We start from the raw sequence: 24710 nt of genomic DNA on the forward strand, positions 1-24710 counted from the left end.
AAACCAGGTTTGTTGGCAGTGATGTTCCTTTTGGGACTCTGTAGTCCTCCCTGGGGTGATGAAAGCTGTTTTAGTTACATTACAATTTCTAGCTAAGTAAACACTAGTGGAAGCCTTTGATGAAGGAGAAGAGTACTGCTCCAAGTCTTTGGTTTTACAGACACCAAATTTATTTGGTTTTGCAGGCACCAAACCCCTAATTTACTTGCATTTCCCTTTGTGAGGTAGGGGGTTTCATGAGGGTTAGGTGAGAGTGAGCCTGGTTACTGGGACCCGCACTTCCTTTACCTCTCAAGGGAAAACAAAAAGCAGGAACCACAGTACTTCTTGAGAACTTCTTTCTCTTCTCCCAAGAGAGTCAAAGACAACGGGGGTCTCCAGAGGAGACAGTTGCAAATGTCAATTGTTTTTTTGAGACAGAATGGGTCCTTAAGAGAACAGTGAGAGAAGACAGTGGGGAGGTAGTGGAGACAAGATGAGAGCCAGGAAAGCTTTCTTCATAGAAGGCATTTCTGTAGTCCCCTATATGTCACTATATTACAAATTAAGTGCTATATCCTATCCGTCAACTTCTCAACAGAGAACAAATTCTCATCATTCCTATAATATGGCCGCTCAGTGGTTTTTTTTGTTGTTGTTGTTTATTTTGTTTGTTTTTTCCTCTGTGCAGTACTTGACTTGGAGAAACAAGATTTGGGTTTGAGTAGCAGCTCCTTGACTCTGAGTGGAGGATCTCAGACAGGTTACTGCACCTCTCAAGTATTCATCAGAGATCTGCAGTGTGCAAGACTGTCGCTAAAGCCTTTGGAGCTAAAGTTGAATAAGGCACAGACTCTGCATTCAAAGGATACAGAGAAAATAAAAAGTAAAACAAACACCAAAAATGCTGTAATGGAATGAGTGCCATAGTATAGGGAAGTACAAAATAGTATGAAAACCTAGAGGAGACAGCTTGGAAGGTACTCAAGGAAAACTTTTTGGAAGAGGCAGTGTGAAACCTGAAAGCACACAGGTGATCAGCCCAATGAGAAGTGGGGAACACAGATGAATGAGGCGTGGGTTCAAGTAGGAGAAATTTCAATCTGGTTAAAACACAAGAGTCTCATGGTGTGGGTTGGAGTGTAAAATGGGATAACCTGGAAATCCAATAACAATGAGACTAGAATAGAATAACTACTACCAATATTCAGATCACAAATAATCAATAGTACTCAGATCACAAATAATCAAATATATGGATTTACCCCTATAGACCCATGAAATCACTGAAAGTTTTAACTTAGAGGATGAGGAGAGTGTTATGATCAGACTTTCATGTTACAAAGAACACTCAATCTGCTGTTTAAAGAGTGGACCAGGCAGGACCAAACTCAGTCTACAGAGGTCGGTCAGGCGGCTGGTGATGATGATGGCTTGGACTGGGATGGAAGCAATGGAGGTAGGTTTACAAGATTATAAAAAAGGGAGAGAATCTATAAAAGATGGTAACTGATTGTGGTTCTGCAAAGGGAAGAAAAGATCTCTCTCTTGGATGATTGGTTGAATAGCGGAGGCTTTCTGTTGAACCAGAAGACCCAGGAAAAACTAGACGGGGAGAGAGGGAGGGATGAGATGTGATGAGGCCAGTGACACATGTGCTGCGTTTGAAGGCTCTGTGGGCTATCAGATATATCAGATAGCTATGTCTCAAACTAAAATTCAGAGCAGCACAAAATAAGAAGCAAGACTTATAGCTGCTCTTGGATCTCAGCTTTAGTAAATTGGGGGAAAATACCATTTATCTATTTACTTCACAAAATTGAATTGCAGAGTGAATGAGATAGGGAACCTGAGGATATTTGGTAAAGTGTATGGTGCTATACAGCTGCAAGGGGTTTCTTTTTAACTGGAGAGCCCAGGGGCATACGTAATTTGATTAGATTCATTGTATTGTCTGTACCAACAGCACTATTCTCATAGAACTTAGTCTGGACTTGCAAACAGAATCAGAGGAGAGGAGCTGGGTAAGAAAGAAAGGAGGGAATACAAAGGAAGGCAAGAGGCACCTGGGTGGCTCAGTTGGTTGAGTGTCGGACTCTTGGTTTTGGCTCAGGGTCCTGAGATTGAGCCTTGCATCAGCACCGTGCTCCCCAGGGAGTCTGTCTGAGATTCTCTCTCCCTCTCCCTCTGCCCCTCTTGCTTCCCCCCACTTGTACCTGTGTGCTCTCTCTCTTAAAAAAATAAATCTTTAGAAAAAAAGGAAGGCAAAACCAGAAGGCACGTACATGAAGATATGGAGTACTTGGTACCCCAAGTATTTGCTGGGTACCTTTATAGGTATTTGCTTAACCTTCACAGAGATCCTGAGCAATGGAAGGGACATTGTTGTCTTATCTGCTGCCCTAATAGATTTCATCCTCCCCTCCTCACCAAAAGAAAGCCTAAGTCATCTACATCTGTTACATACAGACTGATGTTTTTCTTACTCAGTTACTAGGTACAGGACTCTTCTGGAATTCCCTTGGGGATAACAACCATAACCCCCTACATCGCTGCCACCCTAAAATGGACTCAGACTGTTCAATAAACACCTTTCCTCTGCATACTCATAACATTTTGATGAGAAGGAGGGGGTGACTCAGCCATAGACTAAGAAATGAATAAGTATCGCCAGCCCCAGTCAATTATGGGGCCAGAGGGAAAGGCAGTGTCTGCAAAAGTCAAAACAGATTTTTGAAACAGTTTCTCTTCCAGCCTCTGAAAAACCTGCTCGTTCAATTCCTTTTCTGTTGATGACTTTGGCTTCTGAGATAGGGCCTTTCTCTGGCAGCCCAAAGCTCTGACAATCCCCCAAATGTCAGGGGCTTGGAGAGCTCCTTGGGGTAAGGTGTCCAAAAGGACAAGGCTCCCAAGCCTCAGAATCTTTGCTGAGTTCTGGAGTTTCCAAAGCTCCAGTCTCCTGTGGAGACAGTTGCAAATGTTAATTGTTGGAACCCTGCAACCACAGCCTCCTGGGTGTTCTAACAGCTTGGGCTCCTTCTCTGCTGCCTTGCAGTGATTAATTACAACCAGCCAGCCAGGTTTCATGGGTCCCTACTTCCATTAGCAGCAATGACTGACTTATCGTGGCCATTCAAAACAAAAGACCCAGCTCAGACCCTGAGCATCCTTCACTAGCCCCCCACAAAAGAGGGGTTTATTATAGTAAAGGTATCCCCCTCCCTTCTCCTCTTCAATCTGGGGTAGATGAGGACAGACGCATTAGGCAGGAACTGTGATGGATGGGGCCATTTGGTCTAGGCCAGAGTTGTAATCCTGGCTCTGACCCCTATTGCCTTTGTGATTCTGGTCAGGTAACTTCTGTTTTCTGAACTCTGGCAATCCTCAAGACATTATGGGGAGGGATCCGTGACCTAGCACATGCTAAACAGCAGGCAACATGCTTGACAAAGTATCCTGACTTCTTCCCCTTTTCCAAGGGTGGAAGTCGGCAATAGTTAATCACAGGAACTTTTGTCTGGCATACCTGTTAGAATAGTGGTAGTTTCCTGCACATGTATGTATTACCCAATGTGTGTTTTTTGCACAAGCTCTTCCCCTTGCCTGGAATGGTCCTCCCTCCAAATACAGCTGCGGCCTCACCTCTTTCACCTGCAGCCTTATGTCCTCAGGGAGCATCCTTTCTCTGTGCCCCAAAAGCATCCTCTGCTCACCCCAGTTGGGACCCTCACCACTTACCACACCAGTTTACCGTGATCTCTTTATCTGTTTCTCTCTTTGGCATAGAAGAAACACTCAGTTAATGCTTGTTTATTTGAATAAACTTGGCTCATTTCAAGAACAACCCACTTTCTTTATAATCATAACATAACTAACTTGAGTAAACCCTCCAGCATTTACAAAGCACATTTACATACCTCTCCTCATGTGAGCCTAACAGCCCCTCTATAGAGCAGGTAGTATTGGCCCCATTTAATAGACACAGATACCAACATTTTTAATAAACTCAATAGCAAGTATGTGACAGAATGGGAATACAAACACAAGCATGCGTGGCTTTAGCTGCAGAGACCTTCCTTCAGGGTCTGCTCAGGAAACACTCCCAGAGGGCAAGTGATTGCAGCAAGCAGAGGTTTACCAAGTATCTGCTATACATAGGTACCCTGTTAGGTGTATTGGAGCACAGGTGAGTAAGACTGGGCTCTCTGTCCAAAAGGAATTCCCAGCAGAGTGAATAAAATCAATAAAAACAGGACTCATTCACCTATTCAACTCACATTTCCTGAGCACCTACAGTGTCCCAGTTGTCAGGCTGTGTGCCCATTATAAGAGAGTTTAGACTGTTGTGAGGGAATGAGGATTAGATACTAATGCAGCCCGAGATAGAGCATATGGATTCTGCATTGGTTGAAGTTTGAATTTTATATAATGAACACCTATTCATTTGTAATCAGGGAAAACAAGTTACAGGAGAAAAAAGAACAAGGCAGAACACATTGCTCACCTCCATCTCATCTTTACACACCTGTTTCTTGCCATTAGTTTATTATCTTTAAGCCATAAGCCATAAAAGCAGTAAAGGTAAAGTGTTGTAGGATTTCAGAAGAGACTGTACTTCCATTTGGACAATCCATGAAATCCTCATTTTATTTGGGATTTATGATGATAACTCTTTTGGATAGTCCTTGGCATAGAGATTCCTAAGGTATTCTCTAGAAAACCATAGTTCCAAAGGATGTGAACAGATGTTTCCAGGGTGGGGGGGCGGGGAACACTTAAAAATTTAAAAAGGAGAAAAGACATGCTGGTAAAACAAAAGTGAATGTTTCTTTGTGTTTTGTTTTCTTTCTGCTATATTTGCTTTTTTTCTATAGGACATCTCAGAATTTTTAACAAGTACATGTTTCTTGAAATAATGAGTGGAGATAGGGAGGGGGAGAATATTTAGGATTTTTCAGAAAGTATTATTCTGAAAGCAAACATTGAGACTAGCATTCCCAAGAAAACATAATTATAAGTGTTGCCCTTCTGGGGACACCTGGGTGGCTCAGTTCATTGAGCGTCCGGCTCTTAATTTCGGCTCAGGTCATGATCTCAGGGTCCTGGGATTGAACCCCAGGTCAGGCACCATGCTCAGTGGGGAGTCTGCTTGAGGATTTCTCTCCCTCTCCCTCTGCCCCTACCCCTGCTTGCACGTACGCTTGCTCTCTCTCAAATAAATAAGTGAATCTTAAAAAAATAAGTGTTGCCCTTCTGGACTCAATATCTCTTTAGTCTCAGCTGTGGAATGTTGATGATTGCTCAGGTAAGGTGAGACGTGGAAAAGAAAAGGAGTATCCAGAAGGTACTTTAGCAACACAATAGTTAAGGAAAGGCAGATCAACTCCATCTGAACTTTGCCTCCTTAGTGGACAGCCATAACAGCCCTACTTGATAAAAACAAAACAAAACAAAAAACAGTTCCATCTTGTCTAGAACCAGGAAACCTTCCTTGGAAGGTTGATGTATGAGCTGGCATTTGAGAACGTATCAAATTTCAACAATGGAGGTACAGTGATAGTGTCTTCCTGGACACAGATCACTTTGAAGAACTACAGACCCCCCTTCATTTTGAACCATAGGGAGCCACCCATTTTACTGGAAATAACATGGTGTTTGGAATTAGTTTCCCCATCCAGCAGTTGGGGATTGTAATGTGTCTTGCAGATGTGAGGATTATGTGAGCTAATTCATGAAAAGACTTTAATAATACTAGGCACCTTGTAGACACTCAGTAATGGAAGCCAATATTAGCTGCTACTTCCACAAGAAGTTGAGACTCCTTTACCATTTTGCAAGATGAAGCACCATCTTCTAACCTGACAGAGCAATACGATTTAAAAGCCCCTGCTGAGAATGAAGGTCCAGCATTCATCTTCAGTAATTAATACACGCCCTGGGGGATGCTTGGGATTGGAGATGGGAGGGTGGGGGACTGTTTTTCCTTTTTGATTGAGTGTCTTTTTTATCCCAAGCTATTCTGAATGTCATGGAGAGTTAATGAAGACATGTTGTACACCCACTGCAAATGCAATAAAATAGAAAGTGCAACCAATTCTACCACTGTCTAAGGAGATTAAATCCTCAGCTACACGGGAAGTGCAGGGGAAGAAATGAAAGCTGTGCTAGGAGATAGATGGGGATGGTGCTGGTTACAAAGGCAGAAAGGACAGAGAGGGACACTCTTCCATCTTTCCACATTTCTCCTGCTACTTTTTCTTTCTTCTTCAACTCCCCTGTCCCCGACTGGCTAGGAACAGAGAGTGAGCACAGGATGTCGGCACCCACTCAAGCACCAGATCATAAAGTCAGCATAATTCAGTCTAAATAGTGTGTACAGAGCGATAATCTCTGTGCCTTTCTTATCCCTACCTAGAAGGCTTGCCTGAATAATCTAAAAAACAAAAAACAAAAACAAAACCCCAAAACCCAAAACACAAAGCAATACCTGTTCCATCAGTGGGTCTTGCTGCTCAAGGGCTGGCCTCAAGTAACAGATGTGAATTTTCTTCAGGTTAGCAGCCATTCACAACACTTGAGATATCCAACTGGGAGCAACCTCCCGGTGTTGGAATAAACTAGATGATCTAATGCCTGAAGATCCCCCACTCCTGCCCATCTCTATGTGTATGGTACATCTGAGAAATGGTTGAATGTGTTCTCCCCAAAAGCCTGGGTAGGGCACTCCTTCTTTAATGAGACAGCAATTTGGAGAGACCCCAAGGGGGTGGCTAAGGAGGTTAAGAAACACTGCAAAATTGTTTAGAATCCTCTAGAGAAAAGTTTCCTGAATAAATCTTGGCAATTATGACTTTTTCTCTTAAAGAAAGAAACAAAGAAGAAGAAGAAAAAAAGTTAAACAAACCCTAAAGTGATTTCTACAGTGTGGCTATAAAGTAAGCTTTTCTTCAGAGGAACAAAGTGATCTCCATTTTAAGGGAATTTTCAGTTCCTCTCTTCTCTTTCTAGAAAGGAACCTATGTATTTTAGACCATAGTAGATTCAGTTGCTAAAAATGATGGCTCTGCTTCATACCCAGAGCAGTCCTCAAACAGAGCACTACAGTTTCTTCAGTAAGGAAATTCCCTCCAAAGGAAGATATACCTAATTATAATCTAGTGCTTTCTGCAGAGGTTCAGAAGTCAGAGAGAACTGAGTTCAAATCCCACCTCCTCCCTCGAGCAACTTAACCTCTCTGAGCTTAAGTTCCCTCCTTTGTCAAGTGGTGATGATAATAATAATAGCCCCTCCCTTTGAGATTTATTTGTGTGATATTATTTTAAAGGGCACTGTAATCATTATTTGCTATCTCCTTCAAACATTGTGGATCAATGTTCCAGTCCTACATGGTAACAGAAGTATTGGGTATCATCTCAGTATCAGTTATTCTGCATGAATTGTTGCATTGAAATCTCTCCCTCATTTTGAGATGCATTTGACCATCCTATAAATATGAGAGCCTGTGAAAATCTTCTCTCATACTTAAGATCCCAGAGTCCGTAAACTCTGTAAGCTCAGTAAGGGTCAAACCCAGTTCTATGTAAATCTAAACTCTACCATTTCCACTTGTAGTGCTACCTTGAGCTGGGAATGTACACATCCATTCATTCATTTATTCAGTCACTCAAAAAGTATTTATTGAAAAAATTGGGTGCAGATAAATATATAAAAGCTCTTTAAAGGATAAAATCCTGTGTGAATATAAGGTATTATAATGAGGGGCAAAATACTATCTGCTCTCCCTGGTAGTGTGAGTGGGAAACACAAACAGCACCCACAGTCCCTGATTCCTTATTCTGTGGCCAAAAAAAAAAAAAAAAAAAAATGCATCACAACCTATTACTAATATAACAGATTCAACGTGTAGCCTCTTGGGTTAATTTTATTACAACAAAGGAGGCAATGGTGAAAACCATCAGGAAAGTCAAACCTCCTCCTCTTCACATGCCCCAGAAATTTCCCCTAGTCACCAGACTGCCATAGAATCCTGTTGCCTATGATCATATCTCCCAGCCATGTAGGATAGTTTGATAGAGAAGCAGTGTTCAAATAGAGTCCAGGTAGAAAAGGGGAGAACTCAGAGAAGGTAGAAACTATAGGCTTTAAAAGATATAGTTGTAGCTGAGCCAGGTAATCAAGGTCAACACCAACAGCAATAAAGAATGTTGATCATATTTACCCTTAATGTGATGTGACAAGAATGGCACTTTACCTCCTTGAAACCCATAACTCCAGTCTAGTCATGAGAAAAACATAAGACAAATCCTAATTTAAGGACATTCTACAAAATACTTGACCAGTACTCATCAAAATTGTCAAGGTTATCAAAACCTAGGGAAGTCTGAGAAATGATCACAGCCAAGAAGAACTTAAGGAGACATGATGATTAAATGTATGTAGTATCCTGGATTAGAGCCTATAATAGAAAAAAGACATTAGGTAAAAACTAAGGCAATGTGAATAAAGGGTGGTGGACTTTATTTATAATAATGTATTCATATAGGTTCATTATTTGCAGCAAATTACCACACTAAGTGTACGTAGTTAATAAAAGGGAAACTGGTTATGAGTATATAGGAACTCTTTGTACTATCTTTGTATCTTTTTGTAAATCTGAAATCGTTTTTAAAAGTAAAGTTTATTTTTTTTAAATATGTCTTTATCATGCACAGGAAAAATGGAAGCCAGGAAAGATTGTTTTAAGGATAACCAACTCTTCCATTATGTCATTGTGCCTTGTTGTCTCAGGAAACAAAAATAATTCACTTCATTTTGATTTGTGCCATGTCTTGATCCATAACATGCTTCAGATGACTTACAAGAAGATATGAAAATTAAAATTGAAGAAGCTGGTATGGAGTGGGAGTCAGGTGGGGAGCAGTTTGGCTGGAGTGGATAGATGAGCTTTGGTGTCAGGTGGACCTGTGTTTATGCCCTGCTCCTTAGCGAAACTTACTACTTTTTTGTAGCTCTGTTTCCTCGCTGATGAAGTGTATTTAATAAACAGTCAAGATGCCATATTTAGGTGTCCAACTCTTTTTTTTTTATCAAGATGCCATATTTAATGTTGTAAGCATCTTAACAGATAAGTACTTAACAAGTATTTTATCCTTTCGGTGCAGTGACTTTTCAGTGCCTGAACTCTCAGAGATATTCCAGGACCCCACCAAGGGATCCAAACTGAAGTAAATGTTGTTTTAGCCAAAAAAATTTCTGGAATATTTGGAGTCCCACCAAAATACCTTCATAGTGGAAGACATTTTCTACACACAAAAGCTTTTTCATCCATTTTAATATAAGTTTCTTGATGTTATAGATTAGAAGACAGGTCAGTGGAGAGAGGTGATTTGCCCAAGATCACACAGGGAATTCTGGGCAGAATAGAGATTTGAATACAAGTATCCCACTGCTAGTTTGACGTTTTTTCCTACATAGCAAGTTGCATTTTTCTCCTTCCAAAAATACTTCCTGTATAATCTTTAAAATAAAAGATAAGAGATGTGCAACTTAATATTGTCCAGTGTTAGGGATTAAAGATTTCTTCAAGCATGGAAGTGCTGATTGGCTGAGGAATACAAAACCAGTCTTTGTGGATCTGCATTAATCAAAAAAGACTCCTTTATGACATATTCTTACAATAAATTTGAAGTAATAAAGAAACATCCCCTAGGTTTGTTTTGTTTCTCTTTAATCCTAGCAACAATGAACACGATAGTTAAGAGAATAGACTTTGGAGCCAGACAGATAAGGATTAAATTCCACTCTTCCACTTATTAGCTGTGTGACCTTCCTTGCTCACGTTGGTAAACATTTCTGAGCTTCACTTTTGTCATCTTTAAAATAGAGATAATTAAGATACAAAATTCATAAAGTTTATGGGAATGTAAAATTAAATACCATATATACTCCATAACAAAAAGCTTGGCCCATAATAAATACTCACTGAACTATAGTTGTTGTTGCCATTTTGTTGTGTGGTTCCCAGGGAGGTACTCAGCATAGCAGTAAGGCAATGGTGAGTCCTTTTGACTGGGCACCAGGAGATCTGGTTCCTTTTATGTCATATTTGTAACTTGTTAACTGTGTGATTGAGTCAACATATTCCTTCTCTGGCCCCAAGTTGTCCCACATTTCAGATAGAGCATTTTGTATTGCATGGGACGAAAACCTGGTCTCAAATTGTCTTAGGCTAAATGTGGAAGTTGTAGGTTCAGGTCATTGAAACTTCCACACGTTATCTCTCCTTTAGGCTCTGCTTGATCCAGGACTCAAAATACATTAAAAAATCTGTTTTTCTCCATTGCTGAAATCTGTTCTTCTCAATGTTGGCTTCATTCCCAAACTCCACATGGTGGCAATATGGTTGACATCAGCTCCAGAGCTAAGTGCCCTCGGCTTCAATTTCAGTGAAAAGAGAGCACTTTTGTTTCCTAAACAAGTCCAGCAAAAGCCCTAGGCCTGATTCTCATAGGCCCAATTTGGCTCACATGCCTCTCTTGAACCAATCACTGTGGGTAGGAGGATGGAACACAGTGCTTAGCTTAACCTTGGAACACATGCCATTCCTGAAGATGCAGGTGAGGTAGTCCTGTTCATATAACCAGTAAAGAAATGGAACCTGTATTAGTGTCTATTGCTATATAACCAATCACCACAAATCTAACAGCTAAAACAACACAATTTTATTATCTCATAGTTTGTGTATGTCTGAAATCTAGGCATGGCATAACTACATTCTCTGTTCAGGGCCTCAGCAGGCTGAAATCAAGGTGTCAGCCAGGGCTGTGGTCTCACCTGAGGCTCAGAGTCCTCTTCCAAACTCATGTGGTTGTTGGCAGAACTCAGTTCCCTCTGGTTGTGTGACCAAAGTCCCTATTGTCTTGCTGGATATTGGCCAGGGATCTTTCTCAGCTCTTGGAGGCCATTTTCAGGCCCTTGACACATGGTCCTATTCTCTCACATCATGGCAGTTGTCTTTATCCTTAAGGTCAGCAAGAGTGTCTCTGATACTTTACCTTCTTTTAAATGGCTCATCCAATTAGATCAGGCATACCCAGGATAATCTCCCTTTTGATTAACTCAAAGTTGAATGATGCTAATCTAATTATGAGAGTTATTCTCCATTATATTCCACTGGTTCTTTACATAGGGAATGTATGCAGGAGCTGGAATCTTAGGGGTCATCTTCAAATTCTGTCTACCACAGACCCACCAAAGGAAAATGGGAGTCTGGTTAACAAGAGGACATTAAATTTTGGGCAGCCAGGAAAACAAAATCCCCCACTTTCCTTTGGAAAAACAAAAGCTTTGGGATTGGCCCAGATTATCTCTAATATCCCTTCCAATTCAAATCATGCTTAATTTTTTGAAATCAAATCTAGAATCTAAGTATTTCCAATGCAGTTGGGGGAATCAGCAGTAACTTTGTATGAAAGTCACTAGAAGTAGAGGGCAAAATCTTTAGAAATATCATCCTCCTGCGTGTTTTCTCAGCAATTCCTGCAATCCTCCCCCTTCCGGGGGCATCTCTTGCCCACCTCATTAATATTTTCTGACTTGCTGTTGACAGCCTATTTTTTATAAGACTGGAAGGACACGGTCTAATCTAAGTAAGACCCAAGGGAGTTGAAGGAGCCTTCCTAAAATGTGGCCCTGACCCAGCAAGCGAGTCACCTTCCCTGAAGTCTTGGAGCTTGAGCTATGGTTTATCTCTGGCCCCTTTTCTTGGCAGTGGAAGAAGAGGATGTGGTCAGGATCGCAAAGGCATTACTCAGAGCCAGTTTGGTTCAGAGGAAAGAAATAAGGCTGAGATCCATTCCTGCATGGCTCCATTCCTGTCTGCAAAAGATTCTCAGAGGACCGCCTTCAGGACATTGGCCTTAGTTAGGAACTGACTGACCAGCAGAATTTGAACACAGATCTCCCAGTTATGGCCTTTCCCCATGGGTAAGCATAAGAGGAGCCATGAAAGAGCATAGAACCTCTTCCTTGGGGACAAAACTCGCTACAGTGTCTCAGGTTCATTGGGGCTGAAATTGTATAAATGACTGCATCTAATCTACTATGGGTCAAAGTAGCATCTGTATCTTCTATATTCTGACTATATATAGTAGAGGACCAGAGAAGGCCTTTGTCATAGAAGAACTAATAGTCTATCGGCTGAGATACAGAAATGTGTTGGAAAATTCCAGCAAAATGTGAAGTATTATGATAGAGGAAAATGCAAGGTACAGCACTTAATGTAAACCAAGGCAAGGGGATTCAGGGAAGGCTTCTTGAAGAAGGTAGTGCCTGAATTGAGCTTAGGAAATAGATGGATGTTAGCTAGGTGAAGGATGAAAGTCAAAAAGGTATTCTGAGATGAGCAGGCAGCATTAGAAAAGGGTCTGATGTGTAAAACATCTAAGTGCATGCAGAGGAAAATAGAAGTAGATTGATAGCATTAGGATATGAACTTGGTTATGGTGGGAGAGAGGAGGAGAGGTGGAGAGGAGAGCTCTATAAATGGGAGTATGGGACGATCGACGGGAATAGGTCACGGAGAGTCTTACATGCTACATTGAAGAGCTAGGTGTTTGTCCTGTGGCCAATAGGGAATCTCTGAAAGGTTTTGAGCAGGAGTGATATTTGTTGTGAATTCCTCTATCTGTGGTGTAAAGAACACATCCAACTCTACAAGGTTGGGGATATAGAGCTTTTAGATCTCATCTGTTGCAGCGGTTCAGGTGAGAGATGATGAGAGTATGAACTCTAGCAGTAAGACTGTTGAGAAAGAAACAGGCTTAAAAATTTGGGGTGGGGCATTATATCTGCAAGATTGGTAACTAATTGCTCTGATTTCTGATGGAAAGAATAAATAACATCAAGAATAATGCCCAAACTGACTTGCACAAATTTTTCCGCGTGTGTGTGTGCGCACGCACGCACCTTATGTTGTAGTTCAACATTTATTGCGTACCTGTTACGTTCCAGGCTTGTTTAAAACACTTGAGTATACATAATCACATTTAACTTCCCAACTCCAAAACAGATAAGGTAATGGAATTTTGGAGAGCGAACCAACTTATTTAAAGACCATCTAGTAGCAGAGGTAAAAGTAGTTTGTATTTGTTTCACAGAGTGGATGAATTTTGCTGGAGTCCTAGACCACTGAAATGAGGGTTTTATAAACTCAAAACACATATTCCAAAGAGAAGCATAGTGGAATGAAGCTGATCGTTTTACACAGACCACTGTCTTTGTGTCACCAACCTTAGTGGGTAGGCTTGGAGACTACCAGACCATAGTTTTTTCAGTCTTCGCTGCACATTGGGATAACCTTAGGAAACACTGTTGCTTATGCCTCCTTGCAAGAGAATCTGATGGAATTGCTCTGGGGCACAGCCTGGGCATCAGGTATTTAAAAATCTGCAGGTGATTATAATGTAGATCCAGGACTGAGAAACATGAAGCCATGCTGCAAAGCAAGAAGCAAATGATCTTCTCCGCTGAATTCTAACCCTGATCCTATCTTTCTTCTTCTGCCTCCAGTAGTCTGACTCTCTTATGAACAGAAGAGCATCTTTTCCAGCCTGGCCCTCTCCCCCTGCTGTAGCCTCCCGCTGCTGGTGGTCCCATGTTCTTGGCACAGATGGATCTGCTACCTAATTGCCTGCTTATTTGTCAAGTGGTTGTCCCCAGCAGATGTTCCCATGTGGGAATTTGGAGGCCAGCATCTGTATACAAACAGCTGATTGCAACACTGTTCTGCTTTTGATCTAGTCCTGATGGGGCACCACCCAGGCCATGGATGACCTTCCAAAACTGACCTGAGGATAAATTTTCTGATCCCCCCTTTTTCACCCCCAAATCCTTTCTTTCAGTCATCTTTTGTAGTCTTAGAAGATCTGCATGTGTATTCTTGGATTTCTTTCTCCCTCTGCTTTCTTGTTGTTGCTCTTGCTATTGATCTTAGAATAGCAGAGCATGCTAGGAGCCTCAGTATCTTCATGGTACAAATGTGCTAACTAGGACCCAGACAGGGAAAGGAACTTGGTTGAGATCAGGGTACAGGATTCAAGGACCCGACAGACTTTTGGTTCTTCTGTCTCTTATCTCCATTCTCAAACTCCCAGAAATATCCATGGGGTCTGTGGCTGGTTCTGAAACCTCCTAGCTGTGTGGCTTTCAACAAATTACTTCACCTCATCTTGCAGGACAATGATCATCTCTGCCTCTTAGCATCATTGTGAAGTTTTGAAATGTTGTGTACGAAGCAAATAGCACATATTAAAAGACTATGTTGGAAAAGGTATACGAACGTGATGGAAACTTGATGATGTTTAGCATGATGATTAAGTGCAGAAGCATGTGAGTTAGATATTTTCAAATGTGAACGCTTGTTATGGCTACTCATTAGCAGGGTTTCCTTGATTAAGTTTTCTCACTTCTTTTAGTCACCATTCCTTCATTTTTAAAATGAGAATAAAAATAATATTAACTTCATATGGTTGTAATAATATTGAGTGCTTATGACACAGCCTGGCACACAGTGAGCATCAGGGCTAATGAATATTAGGGAAGATGATGAGAAAGAAGGAAAAAAGAAAAGAAAAAAGAACACAGTAATGTTTTCTTTCATTTAGAAAGAGCACTGTATGAGGAGACAGAGCGTTGAATGTTTACTCTTTGCTCTGAAACTAACTTGCTGTGTGATCTCTGATTAACTCAGTTTTTTTTGTCAGGAGGACCAGATGGTCTGTAAGCATTCTTCCATATTATGATCTTCTGTATCTCAGCAAAGTTCTCTGCTACCCCTCAGTTCCCCCATCAGTCAAGGGATGTGGCATGCCAGGGTCCTTCTGGCTTCATGAAATCATCTGCCTTTTATATCTCCATCCCTGTCATCCTGGCCTTTGTGGTGTGGCCTCCTTCCCACTGTCTCTGAGTTTGTACGTAAGAAGGCAGTCTTACCCTCTCCTAAGACCCCTTCCCTTAGATGTGGAAAGAAGGACTAGGGAACCCAGCCTCAGAAATGGACCACTGAGTGCTTTCAGAGATAAGCCATGAGCTCCTTCTGGGAAGGCAGGGGCTGTCAAGTGGAAATCCTGACAGCAGCCTTAGTTCCAGCCGTGCAAATAGTATTACTGCAAAGACATATATTTAGCATCTATGACATCAGCTTGATTTACCTTGATTAACGGAGCAATTTGCTGTACATTTTTCCAAATGCTGTAATCAATTAGAACTCAAAATAGATTAGAAAGCCCTCTATGGTGTGGCCACAATCCAAAAAGGCTAATGTGTCATAAAAATATGTATATATACATAAACATATTCTTTTCCAACCAGGCAGTGGATAAAGATTTGTGTCTCGGAGAAAGTCAGAGTGGTTCAGATTTGTTCACTTGGGCACCAGACACTTTTGCCATCAGGCATTACTAAGGGTGAATCGGGGAAAGTATCTTTGTAAATGCTATTCCAGTTTTGTGTAGTTTTCCAACATCTTTCTACTTACAGGCTCTTCTCTACCTATCCCACAGTATGTTTATAAAAGATCCAACTGGTTATACACCCCTTCTAGCAAGAGGATAGATCCTAAACCCTTAGAATGGCTTTAACAGCTCTTTAAGATCTGGTCCCATATTACTCTTTCAACTTCATCACTTCCTATGTTACTTCATCCTCCTCAGAGTTCTCCCCAAATATACACTACACTTTGTATTTTATCCTACAGTTTTCTCATTAGAATGATGAACTAGCATTTATTGAGTATTTATTGTAGACAAGGCACTGTGCTAAATGCTCACTGTATATTATTGCCCTTAATCCTCTTAACCACCCATAAGACCTGAGAGTTAAAATACTTGTCTGAAGTAAGTGGCAATACTAAGATCACACCCAGGTCGATCTGACCCCAACCTTTGGTCTTTCTGTAGCATTCCTTTATCTTTCTCTCTGTTTCCTTTCTTCTCACTCTTTCCCCATATCTCAACCTCTCATGGAACTCTTCTGACTACAAGGAAAACTTAGAGACAGTTAGATGTTAAGGGGTGAATGTGTTGCCCATTCGTAGATGAAATTAATCCATGTCAAATCTATTTATCCTACAATGAATGACTGAGTTACTACTGTAGGTAAAGCACTTTCCTACCCCCTATATGTGGCACAGTGGGATGGAGTATTGTTTAAGGAATGGACATAACAAAGTCCTGGTTGACAAATGATTTAGGATTAAATTCTAGATCTTCTCCTAACCATGTGTATAACTTTGGGTCTCTCAGAATCCACACTTCATTGCCAATGAGTAGGAATAATGTTATATACATCACTGTCAATATCAATTGAATTGATGTGGAGATATGAAAATCCTTTATCAGGTGTTGTTTATCCTACCTGGCACTTGACCAAAAGGAGCTTATGTTTTAATAGCCCATACTTTTTTTTTAAATTCTTTATTTAAATGCAATTTAGTTAATATATGTTGTATTATCAGTTTCAGGGGTAGAATTTAGTAATTCATCGGTTGCATATAACACCCTGTGCTCATCACATCACGTGCCCTCCTTAATGCCCATCACCCAGTTTCCCCATCCTCCCACCCCCCTCCCCTCCAGCAACCCTCTGTTTTTTTCCTAGAGTTCAGCATCTCTTATGGCTTGCCTCCTTCTCGGTTTTCATCTTAGTAGCCCATACTTTAAATGGCACGTAAAACTACACTATAAGCTACAAAGCAGTATGGGTTCCTGTTAATTGCGAGCATGAGTTAGAGGAAAACCGATTGTAAAATTGTTGAGATTACTGGCTGGTTCTTCATGACTTCCCCAGGCTTTGCCAAATGCCTGGGCCATAACTGGCCTTTGAAACACACATACCAAATGAATAAATACTGTTGTTATTTGAGAAGCACCAGAATAGGAGGTCAGAGACCTAGGCTCTGGCCCCTGCTCTACTCACAGACCTTAGTAAGTAAATCCAACCACTTGTGGCCTCAGTTTCTTTATCTTTAAAAAAGGATGTTAAACCCCTGACTTCATAAGATTGTTATGTGGAGCAAATAAAACTGTCCACATGGAAGTGCCTTGTAAAATATAAAGAAATGTATATGTACAAGGGGATGAGCAGGATTGACTTGCATTCTTAAAGGAACACATAGGCATGTTAGCGCTGTGCTTTGAGGCTCTCAGGAGATTCCCATCCAAAAGTCTGCAGTTCAAAGTCCAGTGGTTTATTCCATTTTTACAAGTGACCATTCATCTTCTTGACTTGACACTTAGCAAATGAACCACAGAATCTTCCAATCCATTGCTTAGCATATTCTTGGCAGAAAGGACATTAGAGACCAAAGAATCCACCACCCTTCCTCACCCAAACACACACCACTGTGTGGATGAGGAGCCTGACTCCAGAGGATAGGGACTATATCTTTGCCCCTTCCCCAGCACCTAGCACGATGCCTCATCTATTATATAATCATTAACTGTTTGTTGAATAAGTAAATGAATAAACGAATTAAATGTTTTGTTCAAATTATCCTCAGTACCTGATCCATAGTAAGTGCTTATTTGTTTGTTCATCAAATGAATGAATGATAAACAGTCATCCAGCATGTTGGTAGCAGCTCTAGAACTCAGACCTCTTACCTTGGAAAATCTGTTACCCAATGTATTACAAGGTAGTATTCATCCTGGCTTGCATTTGTTACTAACTGATTTAAGTTTGTTCATTTTGCCTCTATACCTACAATTCCAAATTAGTAGAAGAAGCAAGGGACCATGTCTTCTGCCACTGTGTTTCTTGAAACATGTGGCTTGGGATTGGTCACCCCGTAGGTGATTAATAAATACCTTGTTTGAACCTGGATGAATTAAAGAGGCTATTTGGAGTGTGACTTCTAAGGAAGAGACTGGGTAGGAAGTGCTTTGTGTGGTCTGATAATGTATTTATTTATGAGACTAAATGTTTATCTAAGCCTCCAGAAGATCTCTGGCTTCATTTTGGTGTCTGTGCATTTGTGTTATTTTCCATGGTCACAACAGCCCCATCCTTCTGGGGTCCAGCTGGGCTACAGAGTAATAAACAGACATAAAAATTGGCTCACTCCATGACAAGAAGTGGGAGCAACCCAAAGCCTTTAAGAAATTCTCTGAGCGGTGAATGCACCAGCATCCAGCTAGTTCAAGTAGGGTTCAAGTAAGCACTCTAACTTTGTGAAAGCTGTTTATGACCAACACAATGAAACCTCTCTACCCATTCAGTCACCGGGCATTTGAGATATAGCTGTTTTTCTTTCAGTCTGTTCTTTGACAGCATCCAACACATTGGGTTACTTTGACAACTTCAATAACTAATTCAGGATATGAGCAGGCCTCTCCTTTTGTTTCCTTAGTATATCCCTTTGCCATTTAAGTATCAACAGGAGCTAATACAAATCAGTGATCATACTTTACTCTGAGTGACTGAACTGAGTAAGTTCAAAACCACTGTCTAAAATATCTTAGTGGATGTTTCAAAGAGGCCAAATCACTTTTCTATGGTTCATGACATCTCATTGCCCATGACACTTCATTTGCAGGGAATCCCACATAGTCTCAAAAGTCACTATACTGAGACATTTGAGTTGCAACTGATAACCATACATTCACCAGTCTTTCATGAGCACTGAATAAATCAACCCGGGCCAAGAGATAAGGTGAGAGATCATAGCTATGGCCTGTGCCTTCTAGAAGCTGATATCCTGGCATGAGAAATGAACCCTGAGTATACATTTTTATGGCACCAGTTAGATAGTGCTCACTGACACAGAAAAGGACACAGTGCTCTGGCAGCTCAAAGAAAAGGGTGGCCACTTCTAGAGGCAGACAGGAAGAAGAAGATGGAATTGGAAGGCTTCATAGAGGAGGCAACACCTGAGCTGGGCCAAAGTGCATATGCAATCCTGATTAGTTATAAGTGAGGGAGGGAGGTGGTGCACAGTCCAGTCAGGAAGAAAGTATGGCCTCCACCAGGCCAGTGTTCCTGCTTCTTGCACTGAAGTCCCATGGCACTTTTATGCACTCCGGGCCAGTCTTGGAAAAATGGTAGGAACCAAGGTTACTGTGTGCCACATACCATTTGAAATGCTTCATAAAGATATATGAAGTAGGTATTATCCCCATTTTTGTGGTTGTGGAAACCAGAGATCAGCTAATATTTGCCCAACATCACAGAAAGGAGGTAAAGAGAGAATGGGGTTTGTAGAAGCACCTAGGGGATGTCCCCTTGGAACTCCCCTAGGGCCATGCATATCCTCCATAAATAGGCTTGTGTGGGATAGAGCTCCCAGTCCTCACCCTCTGAGCCCAAGGTCAGAGGAGATTGTGGAAACTCATATTTGTCAAGTGCTCATTCCAACCCAGGTTGCAGTGTGGTGTTTTAATTCACCGTCTCGGGTTATTCTTACAAGAAGCCTTTGGACAACTGGTCATTTCCTCCAATTTGTAGATGAGTATCTATGTCTTGTGCAGTTTCGGGATTTGCTCACTTCCCCACAGCTAGCCCCTACCAAGGCCAGGGTTCAAAGTAAGATATTTCCCTCCAAAGTCCTTTTTCCTTTTACTCCCATCCTCTGTAGACTATAAAGTGTCCTAGAGCATATGGCATAATGATCATGATGGAAAAGGAAAATAAATAGGGGCAGGGAGGAAGAAGAAGACACAGAAGGAGGAGGAAGCAGACGAGAAAGAGAAAATGTGCCTACACACAAGTTACTTATATACTTTAAAGGAGCTCTGGGTATTGAGGGATACTCTCTGAGATAGGACATAGATCTAAGCATTCAGTGGACATGTTCTGACCTGGATTTTGAACAAGAGAAAGCATAGCATGAGAGTGAGTGGGATTTTCAGTGTTCTGAGGATGCCACATTGGACACAGGAGAGAAGACTGCATGACTCACCTGGAGTAGCAATGGAGTTGGTTATAACGTAGCAATCTGCTGCGACAGCCTCAGCAGGACTACCCCGTCCTCTTACCCCTTCCTTTACTGAATGCTAAATACATAAAAGTTTCCATCCTTTTTTTTTTTTTCTATTAGCCCAGGAGACTTATTAGCCAAATAATGATTGTCCTTATATCAAGGTATGTTTTCACTGTATCTGTTACCTGTCTTCTGGGCTCTGACTTCGTTGGAATGAAGTTTGCATCTCTGTGAGCTCTGTTAAATCCCTCTACTTGGCTGACTGGCCAGCAGCTCAGACACAGAGGACAACAACAAAAACCCCCTTGAATCTGTAACACATCTCTCTGCCTCTTTCCTGCCTTTTCCTCTTCTCTCTAACCCCTCCCCTCGAGAACGCAAGAGAAATAAAAACAAAGTCGTAATTAAGAAAAAGACTAAGAATAAATTCCATGCATTTAACCAAAGTTCCATCTCTGAGCCCAGGAGGATTGGCGCATAGCTGTGGTTGTGTGAGAGGAAGTGCTCAGGGGACTCATGCTGTGCTTTCAACACAAATACAGCTCATAAGGAATAGTTTATCACTTAAACCATCGCTTTAATTCTGCAGAGCAAAGGCAAGACCTCAAAAAGGGCTCAGATACCACCACCACCACCACTGGGGTCTCCCGTTTCTGGAGTCCCTCTGGCCCAAATAGCTCAGAGCAATTCACAAACATTTATTGATGGAACCCCATGACCCATCCCCCAAGTGAATACTTTAATATCCCATTCTGCAGAGGGCAAAATGGCAACATGGAGAAGTTCAAGGCTCTTGGCTGCCTGCCATGCAGAGAAATCAAAATAGTGGCTGGATTCTGAAAGAAAAGCATCGCCAGGTGCACAGTGGATTTTTCAAGAAATGTGGTGAAAAGAGCACTAGGCTGAAAGTCAGGAGATTGGGCTCTGATTCTGACTCTGTCACTCTTTCACTGGGGGACTGTGGCCAAGTCACCTCCCCTCTCTGAGCCTTAGTGTCTGTACCTGTAACATGGAAAATTGAAACAGAAGACCTTAAAGCCCTTTCTCCCTTTCTCTCCTCAGAAAATGGTGGAGCTCAGCGTTCGCCAAGCACTAGGCTAGCTTTCGTACGGTGCGGCTCCTCCAGCACACATCTGCTCCTAGAGGAAGGATTACTCCATGCCTCTCCAAATCCAGCCCTCCATTGAAAGCCTGGCTCTACCCATCCTCTTACAGGTGGTGGTCCCTGATCCGTTGCTGCCCATAGGAATTTTACACTCTTTAGAACTCTTGGTTACTTACTTTTCCACCTGGAAGGGGCTCAGTAAATATGTACTAAATTACCAGACTCTGTGTAGCTTAATCTTCCGTATATCTGTCTTCATCTGACCAGGGAGACAGTAAGGGTTTGGGGGACAAGATAAGGAGAGTGCTTGCCAAAACTTCAATGTCCCAGTGAATCTTAAACGTTAAATATCTATTAATAGATGTCTTTTCTACATCCCTCTGGATTTTAAAATCCTGATGGTATATGTCCAGGAAGGTGGTTTGTAATGTGTAGGTCCAGTTTAATGCAGTGTAATTCAATTCCTCAATTAAATCATTGATCATCTATTCTTCACCAAAAACTACGAGCATCTGGAGTTACAAAGATTTCTAAGTTGTAATTCTTGTCCTCGAGGCTATTCTCCTCCAAGGGAGAATCTGGCAAGGAGAAAGGCAACTGTGATATATTGAAATTCATTCAATAACAGAATTGTATGCAAGGCAAAGAAAGGGTATGAGACAAATAAGAAATAAAAGGGCCAATTACAGCTCAGATTTCTGGTGAACTTGCTTTAATTTAGACCCTAAAGTAAGAAAGTGATGACATAAAGATTTCAACTCTGGTGAGATTTCACAGTGCAAAGTTTATTTGGTTATTGTTCATTTGTGTGTGGGGAGGCAGCTGCATTAGTGGAAATTTAAAATTAGACACTATTTTAAAGGATAATGCAGTTGGCATGACCATAGTTTCCAAGCTAATGGATACCAAGGTGTAGACCACCTTTAATGAAAAGTAGGTCATTTGGGATAATCCCATGGCATCACATATAGGAATATTTCTCCTCCTTCCTGGCTTAGTTCCCTTACATCTGAAGGGGGTGGTTAGATGAGATAATCCCAATGATCCCTTCCAGCTCTGGTGTTCTGAACATGGGACACAGACAGTGCCTTCTCTGTTGCCTACCTCAACATTTACTGTTGGTCTGGGCACTAGAATGGAAGATGGGAGGGGAACAGAGAGGGAGGGAGCAAAGGAGAAAGGAAGAGAGGGAGGGTTGTTTACTCCCTCCAGGGACACTGGATCTGGGGGAGAGGTGAAATTCAGAGAGAATCAGAAAAGAAAGAGAAGAGCCGTGGAGGAACTGTCATAAATTTGTTTAGAACGCACTGCAGGTTTTTATCTCATGTAGTGACATGAGTATGACACTCATGATTAGAAATCTTGGGTTCAAGTTCTAGCATTTTAGTGAAATAGCTTGTAGGTTCTTAGGACCTCACTCACAAGCTCAACTTCTCCTCTGTAAAATGGAGTAAATAACCCTGAGCCTGTTAATTCAAGTGTGATAAATAAAATAATTGAGAGAGGCATGCTTTGTAAACGCTATGACTATACAGAGGTTGTTTATCATTGCTATTGTTGTTAAAATAATAAAGGGGTGCTTAATGAAATGATGGCATTATAGACATTTGTGGCAGGCTGTAAGGGGAAGAAATTGGGATAAGAAAGTCATCAAATCTAGGATATCCTGTTCTGCACAACTGTATCAGTTGTGAGCTAAGCCTGTACTCTGTCTCCTTTCACAGAGCAGTAAGCAGAAGCCATGGAGTACTGGTGGGCTCCCACAGGCCCATCAATCTATACACGCAGAGAAAAAGCTGCTAATAATTTCCAGGTCACCCTGGAGCAGAGACACACGTAGTGCTGCGATTGCTCATGACCATAGCGGGGCCTCAGCTCGTGAGTTTATTAGAGGGCTGGTCTGCATTTTTAAGCAAGATAACCAAGCCTCCAGAGTTTACCCTGAATATATTTTAGAAAAATCTTTACAACTATATGCATCTCACAAGCTGGGATTTATGTAGAGATTTAGGTCTGATGATGTTGAAAGTAAATTTTTAATTCTCACAGAAGATGGAAACCAAAGTAAAGCAAAGCTAGGGTATTGGCACCATCTAGTGGGTGTATGTAGCCAGTGCACACACTGGAGAGGAAAGATGGGCAAAGGAAATGAAATACATACTCTCTAAGCTTTGGTTTCTGTCTCCTTTCAAGCTGTGTGCCCCTAAACAAGTCCCTTGAACCCTCAGTTTCTTGGCCTATAAAATGGGAACAATAATGCCTACTTTAGAAGGCTAATGATGAGCTGGTATTATAGTATTAATCTGTGGGCATTTGGAAAAATAGTCTGACATGGAAAGTAATAATCAATTCAGTATCTACCGATTGGATGCCAGCTTCTTCACCTCCCATGTCATCTCCTTTAGATCTCAAAGAAAGCAGCCATCAGTACCTTTGGTTTCCAAATAAGAAAAACTGAGGTTCCATATGGCTTAGTGACCCAAGGTCACATAGGCAGTAGGTGGCAGAACTGGGGTTTGAACACATTTGATATGTTCCAGAGTTCTTGTTTACTCCATTGTGCCAGAGAGCAAACACACGAAGTTTGCTTTTTCTTCCTCCTTTTTCTTAAGATGAACCTTTAGTTATTATATAAGGTAACTGGCTCTGTACATACCTCATTTTATTCAACTTTGAAATTTAGATATCGTCACTTTCTTTGTACAGATGAAGAAGCTGTAGCTCATAGAGACTAATCTATGAAACATTAACAATTGGCGAGAGAGCTGGGATTCGGACTTCCTGATTGCAGACCTACTGCTTTAATCCACCCTGTACTGACTCATTCACTCATCACTCATCTCTAATTGTGAAGTATGCTTCTGTTTATATTTACATCCCAAGAATTACTTGTTTATTTAAATAAAGACATCTGCATTCATTAAGGTCCTTGGCTCATCTAATTGTAATCTGTTTGTCTGCACATACTGGGAGGTGGGGTGGGGATTGACAGTTACCTTTAGTGTGTGTAAAATTGTCTCTAAGGTCCCCTACAGCATCTATCTCATGAGGACTAGAAGATGAGCTGGCTGGATGGAAAGGTCAGCCCTGAGCCCATGAAGGAGCTGTTGCTCCACAGTTAGGTTTAAAAATGGGGACTAAAGGACTTTACAAAGACAGCTACTGGCAAGGTTAGGAAAAGAAACACAAAGATCACTCCTGTTTTCTTTAGGCACCGTACTGTGTGCCTAGGGGGACCCAGAGACACAGAGAGCCCCAAAGCAGTTTGCTCAAAGTTGATGAAAAAAGCTTGAAAAAATCAACTTCCTTGACTCCAAAATCCCTGCTAGAACTAAATATTTTGCTCAGACCTTTAGAAACTGACCCACAGAGATGAACTTCCTCATGTTGTAAAGAAACTGCTGTGTCTGGCAGCTGCTTCCCCCTAGTGGTCATACTGCCTTCAAGCAAGAAGATGCTTATGATCACATCACAGAATTGAAAATCCAAACATAAAAATAGGATGCTGTTTGACCAGGGTATGTCTGGTGGTTACTCAGACAATCTCAGAAGAGTACAGTGACAACAGCAAAAACAGCACGAAATGCTGGGAGTTACTCGTATTCTGGTCTTTGCAAAAGTGCATTGTCTGAAATCTATGTTAGAGGAAAA

General features: G+C 41.4%; 1 long non-coding RNA gene across 1 annotated transcript in view; it reads left to right on the top strand.

Annotated features, from left to right (window-relative positions):
* Positions 1–23928, top strand: part of LOC113934016 — a 120523-nt gene extending 96595 nt beyond the window's left edge. Inside the window, exons 2-3 of the long non-coding RNA XR_003523569.2 lie at positions 21017–21169; positions 23766–23928. This is a non-coding gene — a long non-coding RNA (uncharacterized LOC113934016). The remainder of the gene's footprint in view (positions 1–21016; positions 21170–23765) is intronic.
* Positions 23929–24710: the final 782 nt, after the last annotated feature.

This window comes from Zalophus californianus, chromosome 13 (genome assembly GCF_009762305.2).
Source record: "Zalophus californianus isolate mZalCal1 chromosome 13, mZalCal1.pri.v2, whole genome shotgun sequence".
Lineage (NCBI taxonomy): Eukaryota > Metazoa > Chordata > Mammalia > Carnivora > Otariidae > Zalophus > Zalophus californianus.